This window comes from Andrographis paniculata, unplaced genomic scaffold (genome assembly GCF_009805555.1).
Source record: "Andrographis paniculata isolate CXL003 unplaced genomic scaffold, ASM980555v1 Contig98END, whole genome shotgun sequence".
In the NCBI taxonomy this organism is placed as follows: Eukaryota; Viridiplantae; Streptophyta; class Magnoliopsida; order Lamiales; family Acanthaceae; genus Andrographis; species Andrographis paniculata.
The window spans coordinates 3,251,427-3,262,559 of NW_026137637.1; positions in this window are offsets into that span (position 1 = coordinate 3,251,427).

Consider the following 11,133-nt stretch of genomic DNA (forward strand, 5'->3'; position numbering starts at 1 on the left):
ATTATATACTCTATAAGAGTATGTCATATCATATTTGTTTTTTTTTTTTCTTTTTATCGGGTTCCATGTCATGAAAAAAAATTGTGAGAAAAGCTATCTATTTCTTCTTAAACTTATAGTTCTTTCTCGTTTCTCTCTTGCCTCGGCCTGGTGATTCCAAAAAGTATTTTCACCTTTCGCTCTCAATTTTTGTTAAACGTATATTTCACATAAATTAGTCTTAGTCTGACACATTTCAAGAAAGGAAAACAAATATTAAATCTTAGTATTACTATTAAAACAAGTAATATTGCTCACATATTATACTTATACGAGCACAGACGGCTCTTAGCAAGGCCCCCAACTAAGAGAGGCCTATATTTAAAAATATTATCTAATTATTATTATTGTACTTAAAATTTTAAAATTATTATAAATTTTACTCATTCCGTCATTCAAATACGTATTCATTTGACAGGACACGAGTATTAATAAAAGTGAGTAATAACTGTTATTTTTTTTTTCTATAGTAAAAAAAAGTACAAAAAGGGTAATAATTTTTTACTTTAAAAATGACACGAGAATATTTTTTGATGACAATCCAAAAACGAATGTTAGTATAGATTTGAATGACGGTGGCATAGATTTTTTTCTTTTCTTTTGAATTATGCAATTTAATTTTTAAAATTAAATTTTAAATTCTAATTATGTATTTTTCCTCTATTTTCTTCCTAATCATGTTGCACCTCATTTTTCCTCATTTAATCATAGTTAAATCCTTATCACCGCGCCCACCCACCAAGACCAAACTCGCCTTCTCTCTTTCTTCCTCCCTCAATCTCTTTTGCTTTTCAAATCTCCAGACACCACCGTGAAGCGCTGCCAGTTCGCCTTCCATCTTCTTCTCCTGATTCGACACCGCTACACCGCTGCCATCAACCTCTTATGAAGCCCACGCCAGTGTGGATGATATTATTTTGAAAATACATTTAGCCTAGTGTTGCGAAAGACCCGCGTCTTCATAAGTGGATGGTATAGGAGCCACCACAAACTTCTTATCCAGCCCAAGCCAGCATTTCTGATATTATTTTGAAAGTACATTTAGCTTGGTGTTTATAGGACTACCGCCGTCAACCTCTTATGCAGCCCACGCCAGCGTTGTTGATATTATTTAGAAAATACATTTAGCACAGTGTTTATAGGACCGCCGCCATAAACCTCTCATCCAGCCCACGTTAGTGCTAGTGATATTATTTTGAAAGTACATGTACCCTGATGTTTATAGGGCATAAAATATGTTTTCGCTCACGGCCTTAAAAAAGTTCGAGACGGCTATGAGTGTGACAAATTACATATATATTTATAATATAGTATAATTTTGTGAGTAACAACATATCACAATGTAATATATTATGCATTTATTACACTTGTAATCATCAGAAACATAATGGCAGTCTTCCCTCAAGCTAATCTATTGTTCTCATATCCATTTTGCAAATTGCAGTTGAATAGGACGTTGTTCAAGGTTTATGAACATACTTGTTGGGATATGAAGCCTGGTTATATCCTAAAATCTAGGAATATAATTTAGATAGATATTATATTCTATATTTTAGAGATATGATTTGGATATTATTGGCATAGGTTTAGCCTATAAATATCCATGTATTCTCACTTTAACATGTGTCTGCGTACTTTATAGTAAAATTTCTGGTTTGGCAGCGCCACAGACGTTTTGTTCTTGTATCCTTGTTTACCTCTTTTTTATTTCCTGAAATTTTCATAACAAGTAGTATCAGAGCCCGGTTCATTGGTTAGGTGGATTGGGAGGCATCAAATATTGATTGTGGCTATGGAAATCCCTTGTGACTTGTGGAAGTGCCTTGTGTCGAAAGTCTCTTGGTGGTGGCGGTGTTGGGTAGGTCCTGACAGTTCTTGTAGGTCAGGCATCAGGTCCTTTTGTGATAAGTGGTGCAAGGTGGGCAGGGAAGGATATGGGTTTCAGCGAATGCAGCGGAGGAGATATCTGATTTGCTCTCATATCAAGTGAGCCTTAGGTTTGTTTGTAGGAATCAAGATGGGTGATCGTCGTGCTGTCAAGGTATTCGATGGAATGAACTTCGGTTTTTGGAAGATGCAGATAGAAGATTACCTATATAGTAAAGATCTAGAAGCGTCGTTGAAGGAGAAACCAGAGGACACGGATGAAGCCGAGTACAAGATTATCGATAGGAAGACGATGAGTATGGTTCAAGTAACCCTTTGGGAGAATGTCTCGACTGAATTTAGATCTGAGGGAAAAGGAAAGGGTGAAGATCAAGAATGGTCAAAGTTGAAGCCGAAGAACAAGGACAAAAAAGATGCAAGTTAGGTGGTATGTTGGAACTACAAGGGGCACTTGAAACGAGAGTGCGGGGCGCCGGAGAAGGATTAGAGTTCGGCAAACACAGCGGATGAGATATCCGATGTGCTGATTCTGAGCGTCAACAGTCCAATGGAGTGATGGATCTTGGTCTTAAAAGTGTCATTCCACTCATGCAGTGATTTAGGAATCATGGAATCCTATACCACATGTAATTTTGGTGTTGTCTATCTAGCAGATGATGAGACACTGAAAATTGTAGGAAAAGGTATGGTTCGAATCAGAATACCAAATGGTGGGGAGTGGAGACTGAATGACGTGAGGCATGTCCCGGGTTTGAAACAAAATCTGATTTCCGTGAGACAATTGGATGAGGTAGGTTACTCGACAGTTTTTTAAACTAAGTCGTGGAAGGTAACTCAAAGATCCATTGTGGTGGCCCAAGGGAGAAGAGACAGAAATCTCTACATGACAAAAACTATGCAAGACGGAATTAGTTCTGTGGCCATAAATAATGACACAAATTTATGTTGATGAATTAAAGTTGTGTTCAACCTCAAGTTGCCTCGATGAGTAGAGAAGGAGGCTTGACGCTGTCGTTGCCGATGAAGTAAAATGTTGAAGTGAAAGATGAAATCAGTCTTCAAGTGGGAGATTGTTGGGATATGAAGCCTGATCATATCCTAAAATCTAAGAATATGATTAGATATGATTTAAATATTATATTCTAGATTTTAGAGATATGATTTGGATATTATTGGCATAGGCTTAGCCTATAAATATCCATGTTTTCTCACTTTAACATGTGCCTGCGTACTTTATAGTAAAATTTCTGGCTTGGCAGCGCCCCCTAACGTAGATCATCGTGATCGAACTAGGTTACCAAAATATTGTTTTCTTTTGTCCTTGTTGTCACATCTTGATTTCCTGGAATTTCCGTAACAATACTCATATAACAGAAAATAGCTATTCTCTATTGTGACTTAGGGTTATTGAAGAGAAAACTTATTCGAATCAATGGAAATAGAGTACCACAGAGGAAAACCAATTTGCTCTGTAACTAAAACCAATATAATGACTGTCTAACCTAACATGACCTAGATGCGCCCTATATATAGGCGGACTTATGGGCCAAGCCCAAGATTCATAATCAACAATTAAACAGTAAATAAAATAATAAGAGAAATAATAAGGAATAAAATAATAATTATCCTAAGTGACTACGGTGTTTCTCCCTCTTCTAATATAGACCTTGACTTTACCCAACTTCATAACAACTCCATCCCTCTTGAAAATCGCCTTGTCCTCAAGGCAGAAGATAGGAAACTGGAAGCGCAATTCCTCTTCATCAACCCAAGTTGAATCCTTGTTCATAATCCGCGCTAATCTATCAAAACCTATGGAATTAGCTTGTCCCCTCTACAGCCATGTGCTCGAGCTCCGTGGATCTGACCTCATCTTCTGTCCACCCTTCGACTTTGTCCATCTCTTTAAGCTCGGTCACCCAATTCGTGTATGGGTCCACCACACAAGTTCGAAGGGACTTGCTCGCACACTTATGCTCAATGCTACGGCTGATCTGGATAGCTGAGTCCAAATCTTTGGGGTCTAGTGTCCTCAGATGATTGCAGATGTTCTGCTGCAATCCCCCCATGAAGTATCCGAGGTAATGCTCATCCGTTAAGCCTGGCACATGTGTCGCAAGTTGGATGAACTCGTTGATATACTAATTAACTCCCCCTTTTTGCCGAAGTGTCGCAAGGCGCTCGTAAGGGCTCCCTACGTAACGATCATCAAAACGAAGTACTAGGGCTCTGGAAAACTCCGCCCAAGTGGCAGTTAGGTAGCGAAAGTGTTGCCATTGAGACCAGTGCAGTGGTGTACTCTCCATGGCGATGCTCGCTAATGCTACCTTGAGTTCTGTTCGCACCTCGTGGAGTTCAAACTATTGCTCAGCGCGAGCAACCCAACCAATAGGCTCCGTCCCGTCAAACGGTGGTAGTCTGACTTCTGAGAAGAACGGGGTGGCGACGCTACCATGGCGGGGAGTCAACCCCCCTAACAGTTGAGAATCTGGCACGAGTGGATGTTACGCCATAGACGGCGACGCCGAGGACGCTAGGAATTGAGTCGGTGGCTGACCCATTGACGCAGTTGCGTCAGCGGAGGTCCTGACGCCGCCAAGCGCTGCCTTGATCGCTGCGAGCAACTCCTGCCTCAGCAAAACCATCTGATTCGTGTTTTGTTCTCCCAAAGTCTCGAACTTGGCGGAAAGATCCTGGCGGATCTGGTTTACCTCCTCCTGTATTTCTCCAACGGTTGTTTCCAATAGCTCGAATAGTTGGTGATTGGAGATGGGCATGATTCCCTCAGCAGAGGATCCGATAGGTCGGACAAATTGTTATGACTTAGGGTTATCGACGAGAAAACTTATTTGAATCAATGGAAATAGAGTACCACAGAGGAAAATCAATTCGCTCTGCAACCAAAAAAAAAATAATGACTGCCTAACCTAACATGACCTAGATGCGCCTTATATAGGCGGACTTATGGGCCAAGCCCAAGACTCGTAATCAACAATTAAACGGTAAATAAAATAATAAGAGAAATAATAAGGAATAAAATAATAATTATCCTAAGTGGCTACGGTGCTTCTTCCTCTTCTAATGTAGACCTTGACTTTACCCAACTTCATAACATTCTCAAATACTCACTTTGACTGTAACAACGGCTTTTAGAAAGCAAATTACATAATAATGTTGAATGAAAAATTGAGACAACTTTCTTGCTTAGGCTGTTTCTCCGGAGCAGGGCTGAGAGCATTTGTTAAAACAGCAGTAGTTGTAAAGGAAGGTTGCAATATTCGATATCCCTGCAATGTAAACATGTTGTCGCTATAAATATACTGGCAATTTAATACCAGTAAATTGTTAATTTTCAGAAGGACACGATTCAAAACTTGCATGAACCATCTCACCTGTTCCTCACCAATCTCAACTTCCACTTCTTCAATGTCGAACAAGGAAATCTTGGCCTCATTTAAGAAAGACATGAGTGAAATAGGAGATAAAGGCGTCACTACCAAATCATCGGTCACCATAAACATTCCAGGGCTCCTAACATAACAACCATTGTCCTTCGGGTCAGGTACTATTACAGAATGAGAGGTGACCTGGTCTGAAAAGCTCCATAATTTAGTACTGTCAGTCTAATACGACCTCAGAAATTCTTCAAAGATGGGAAGCATTTGGCTGTTAGAACGGTACTTGCAAGGTAGCAAAGGTTTGAACAACATATAGTTTTCATTTCTCCTGGCTTTTGGAAATTTTGGCTGTCTTCAAACCTTGTTATGCTTCGATGCAAATTACCAATGCTCCCAAGACCAGTGCTGCCACCCAAAAGGTGAGCCACACCTCCCATGGGAACAGGGAGCAGACTAAGCAGAAAATCGACAAAACAACTCTCAAATTGAACCAGCAGAAGCTTATTCGTAGACTTCTGGACCACTGCGATCACAACAATCTTCTTTGAATTTGTTTGTGTTGGCTTAATGTGGAGATTTTTCTATGTTGAACCTAAGCAGCTCATCTTCTGCTTCTTCTCATCGTCGACAAAAAGATCCGTTAATGGAGTTTGGGATAGCAATGCTTTGCTCAGTGAATCCATAACCTATAGCAAACAAATTGATTCAACTCCTTTGAAATAATGAAACTCTTAAAATTAAAAAAACAATAGACTGTAACCAGAGCCAGCTCTTAGCAAGAGGAACGTGAGCAATTGCTCAGGGCCTCTACTTTAAGAGGGCCCATATTTTTTAATTTTAGCTATGATCAGATATATTAAAATATATTTTAAACTTTATCCCATAATTTTCTCAACGATTACCTAATCTAATTTTAATTCTAAATTATTCTAATAAGAACTTTTCTATAATCCCTTCGGTTTTTATTCAATTGTCCCTAAAAAAAATGGGCTTTTAAGCCCCTTTTCAGCCTCGGATAAGCCCCGGACCCTTCAACCCCCTGTTTGGGGCCGCTTAAGTGACCATAGAAAGTCCTGCACTGCTCGGTTGAAGAAGTTAGGCCTTTACAATTCGTAAATATTTATAAAGTCCATAATTATTATAGATATATTAAAATTTAATTTAAAATTTATCTCATATTTTTCTTTCACAATTACCCAATCCAATTCTAATTCTAATAAACCCTAACAAATTTTTTTTCTAATCTTATACTCCTCGTCCTTTAGAATTTGCAATTAATATTATTGAGTTATTGACTTTATAATAGTCAAAATATTGTAAAATTTTATAATAGTTAAGATATATATTACAAACTAGGTTGGATAGTCCATCCCTTACCGCAGACACATATTTTATTTATTGTATATATGATTACTATAATTTTTATTTTTTTTTTGAAATTTATTATTGTATTGTTCGTTGATAGTATTTTGAAAAAAAAAAATATTTGTTCATATGGCCAATCATTTTACTTTGTTCAGGGCTCTCAAAAAGTTTGAGACGACCCTGACTGTAACAAAAGACCCATGAAATGAAAATAGTTAAATCTATTTAAATTCATTAAACATATAATCAGCTAACCTCATTTCTTCCGATCTACACAGTTCTGTGCTCGGCTTTATCAAAGGCAGTAATTTCAAATCCGTCAACAATAGAAAACAACATTTGATGGAAAATGAAATATTATAAAATCTTCCTATAGGCCAATGAGGACGCGCCACATAGCATCATTCGAAAAGGAAGCCAAAGCTACCCATCCCTATAAATAGGGGTCATGGCCAATTCGTTTGACACACCAAAGTTCATTTGAGGATTCGTGCACCGGTAAGTCTTTGGACTCCATACAATGTTCTTCATTGTTTTTCGTTGAAAAGTCACCGATTTGGAAAAATGTCCAATATTTGTTCACGGATCGATGAAGTTAACGTTCTTCGTCGTACGCCCGAGCAGGAGAAAGGATCAAGGCTCCCAAAGCCGTTGAAGAATCCGTCAAAGCCAACGAAGAGCCTTCAAAGTTCATCCCAAAGCTTCGAGGTGTTTGTCGCGTCCTTCGCCAAAAGCATCAACCTGGCCCCTTTTTATCCAAAATTAAAAGGGACACACAGCCAAAAGTGTTCTGGAGTGTCAAATCCACCTCCTCAAAGATCAAAGCATCGGATTATCCAAAGAAGACACCAAATTCAAAGCTGGCGATCAAATCGCCTGCATGGAGACCAAAACCCTTCAAAAGCCGAAAAAGCCAAACCAAAGATCAAAGCCTCAGATCGTCCAAAGAAGACATCGAATCCAAAGCCGACGATCAAATCGCCCACACGGAGACCAAAGCCCTCCAAAAGCCGGCAAAGCTAAACCAAATATCAAAGCCTCAGATCGTTCAAAGAAGACATCAAATCCATAGTTGACGATCAAATTGCCCGCAAGGAGACCAAAGCCCTCCAAAAGCCGGCAAAGCCAAACCAAATATCAAAGCCTCGAATCGTCCAAAGACAACATCAAATCCAAAGCCGACGATGAAATCGCATGCACAGAGACCAAAGCCCTTCAAAGTACGGAAAAACCAAACTGGAGTACCAAAGCTATCTCCACAAAGATTAAAGCCTCGGATCGTCCAAAGAAGACATCAAATCCAAAACTGACGATCAAATCGCCCAAACCGAAGACCAAATTCCTTCGCATTGTCCAAAAGACACATCAAATCCAAAGACAAAGTTGAGGATCAAAGTCACTCGCATGAAAAACAAAGCTCTTCAATATCCGGCAAATCCAAACGGAAAGCCAAATCCCTTATGATCAAAGAAACTATTCAAATCTAAGTTGGAAAACAAATCAACCCGTAAAGAAAAATCAAATGATCCATTTAAAGAATATGACCCGCTTTAAATCCAAATTAATTATAATTTGTACAAATTTTATGTTTATTAAAAATAACTACACATATATATTCATGTTATCAATAAGTGTGTAAGAAAGAGCAGTCCTTACTGCACTATATTTAGACTCAACAGATATGTCGCAAGATATGTCGCAATTTAAAAAGCACCCACAGTTGCATTTCACATTTTCATTGGATATTGAAGTACGCACCATTCTACAGGCAGAAAATCATTGAGATTAAATTTCAAAGTTCGGCAATGACTCAACGAAGTGCTTCTTGGATTCAGCAGCATTTCTTTACCTTCTTTTGTCCAGGAATAGGTTTCATCAAGACTTGCTAAACTATTGTATAGATTGCTTAAGCTTCCAATCGCAGGTGCCTCATCTCCATAGTGCTTCTTGAACTCTCCCAAAATCCTTCCTAATGACAATGTGAAGAAGCTCGACAATATGTCAACAAAATCACTATTTACATCTGCCCAGAGTACCTTTGTTTGTTCTCTGTTTACCACAAGTGTCGAAGACATCTTCTCGTCGTTGGCTGCAGACATTCTTTCTATTATGCAAAGAATTCTGTTTGGCGGAGGGAATTCTGTGTATAACTCTGAGCGTCCTTCCTTCTCACACAATTCAACTTGAAATTTAAAGAATAACAATCAATTAATTTGATATCTCCAATAAAGTTAAGCATGCAATTAATACATAAACCCTTTCATCTCCTCAAGAATACGGAAAGAACCGGAGCCAATGTACGCGAATATTTATGAATGCAAGTGCGCTAAAACAACAATTCGAAAAAACGATTAATATTTAATACATAAACTCATTATAAAGACACTAACTTATAAAAGGTCAATTCATATTATTTAATAAAAATAGCAAAAATACATTAGCCCAAGAAAAATATAATACTCAACCGATACATTTGATTAGCTTCGGAGTATATTTCGGGTTGGTACCCGAGACTAAAAATGAGTCATTGTTTTGAAAGTCTCAGAAATCCGTGGCTATTTTTGTAATTTTCAAAATTATTTTGAATAGTCTCAAATTTTTTGAAATCAAGTCCAAAGTCGAAATACAGGCAAGTGTGTGAATTAATTTTTTATAAATGCCTCGTATTTTCTGAGGCAGATATTAAATATTTTTTTAAAAAATAATTTTGATAACTGCCTCGTATTGTCTGGGAAGCATTTATGAAGTTCTTTTAAAAAAAATTAATTCAAAATTTTCTCGAGCAGCTACCGCCACTTCCTTGGCCGAACAAACCGCCGGTTCCTCTGGAGAGGAAAAAGAAGGAGAACCGCCGTTGCTGGAAGAGGGGAAAGAGGAGGAGACGATGCGGTTGCTGCCGTAGCTGCCGGAGAAAGAGGAAGTGGAGAAGACGCTGTTCACGCCACCCGAGAAGATCACCATTGCTGCCGCCGGCCCCGCCACTGTTGTCGCCACCGGAGAAGAAGGAGGAGGTGGAGAAGAGGCTGTTGTTGCAGCTACCATTGCTGTGGAGAGGGAGGATGAGGAGAAGCACCATTGCCGCCGCCGGCCCCGCCGTTGCTGCTGCCGTCACCGCCGAAGAAGAAAGAGGAGGAGGAGATGCCATTGTTCCCGCCGCTGCAGGAAAAGAAGGAAGAAAGAAAAGACGCCATAGGCGCCGCTAGAACCGCCGCCACTGCCATTTCCTTCGTCGTCGGAGAAGATAATGGAGGAGGAGGAGAGGGGAAAAGAAGAACATAGGAGTAGAAAGAAAAAATGAAGGAAGAGCGAAGGATTTTCGTGAAAGAAATTATTTTGAATTTGACACGAGAGAGGGGAAAGACGAAGGAATGGAAGGAAATTGGGAAAAGAAGAAGATGGGGAAGAACTTTGTATGTAGTTAATTCAAATTATTTTAGTGTAAATACATGTTTAGTCCAAATTATTTTTGTCTATGTCAATTTTAATCCTTATGTTATTAGAATATTGATTAATAATTAAAGTTAAACTAATTTAATGAATAAGAGACTCAAAGTATCATTTTAAAAACAAATGAATTAAAATTGACACATTAGTGAATAAAAGGTAGCAAAAAAATTATTTTATTTATTATTTTTTTATTTAATACATTAATATTTTATAATTTATTTTAATTTAAAATTTAATTCAGTTACTTATTAAATTTATTATTTTAATTATTTTATATTGCAAATATTTAATTAATTATCATGTATACATTTTTTACACAATAATTAAATTATAAATATATATCTAAATAAAATCAAAATCAAAGTAAAAAATCAAAATTAAAATTATTTAATCAATAGTGGCGGGAATTTAAATTTTTGATAGTTTTGAAAAATTCCGATATTAATTAAAATAGGTTTGAAAGTTCCGATACTAATTAAAATAGGTTCGGAAGTATCGACACTAATTAAAATATGTTCAGAAGTTCTGAAACTAAGAGCCTCGGAATTTCCGAGACTCTTTAAAATAGGTTCAAAATTTCCAAGACTAATCAAAATAGGTTAAAAATTTCAAGACCATTCGATATGAGAAAATATATATATTTAATATAGCTTTGGAAATCCGAAACTATTTAAAATAGTTTTGGAAATGTCGAGGCAAAAAATTAATAGTTTTAGATTTTCCGAAGCAAAAACATCAAACTTCTCAGGAAGGAATGATCAGTCCCATGCTACTCGGGTCAGAGCGTAAGCTAGTGATGCTGCAAATATCGCAGAACAGAATGGGATACGACCTTGCGGAGGAACCCTTAGGTTTTCGGGGCATTGGACTTCCTAATATAAGACCCAATCCCAGAAAGAACAAACTATTTTGATTGGAAACATTCCTCTCGTTCAGGGAGAATTTGGGTCGCTTTTCTGACTCCGTTCCTGGTTCTCCTCTAGCTGGAACCTCCGTT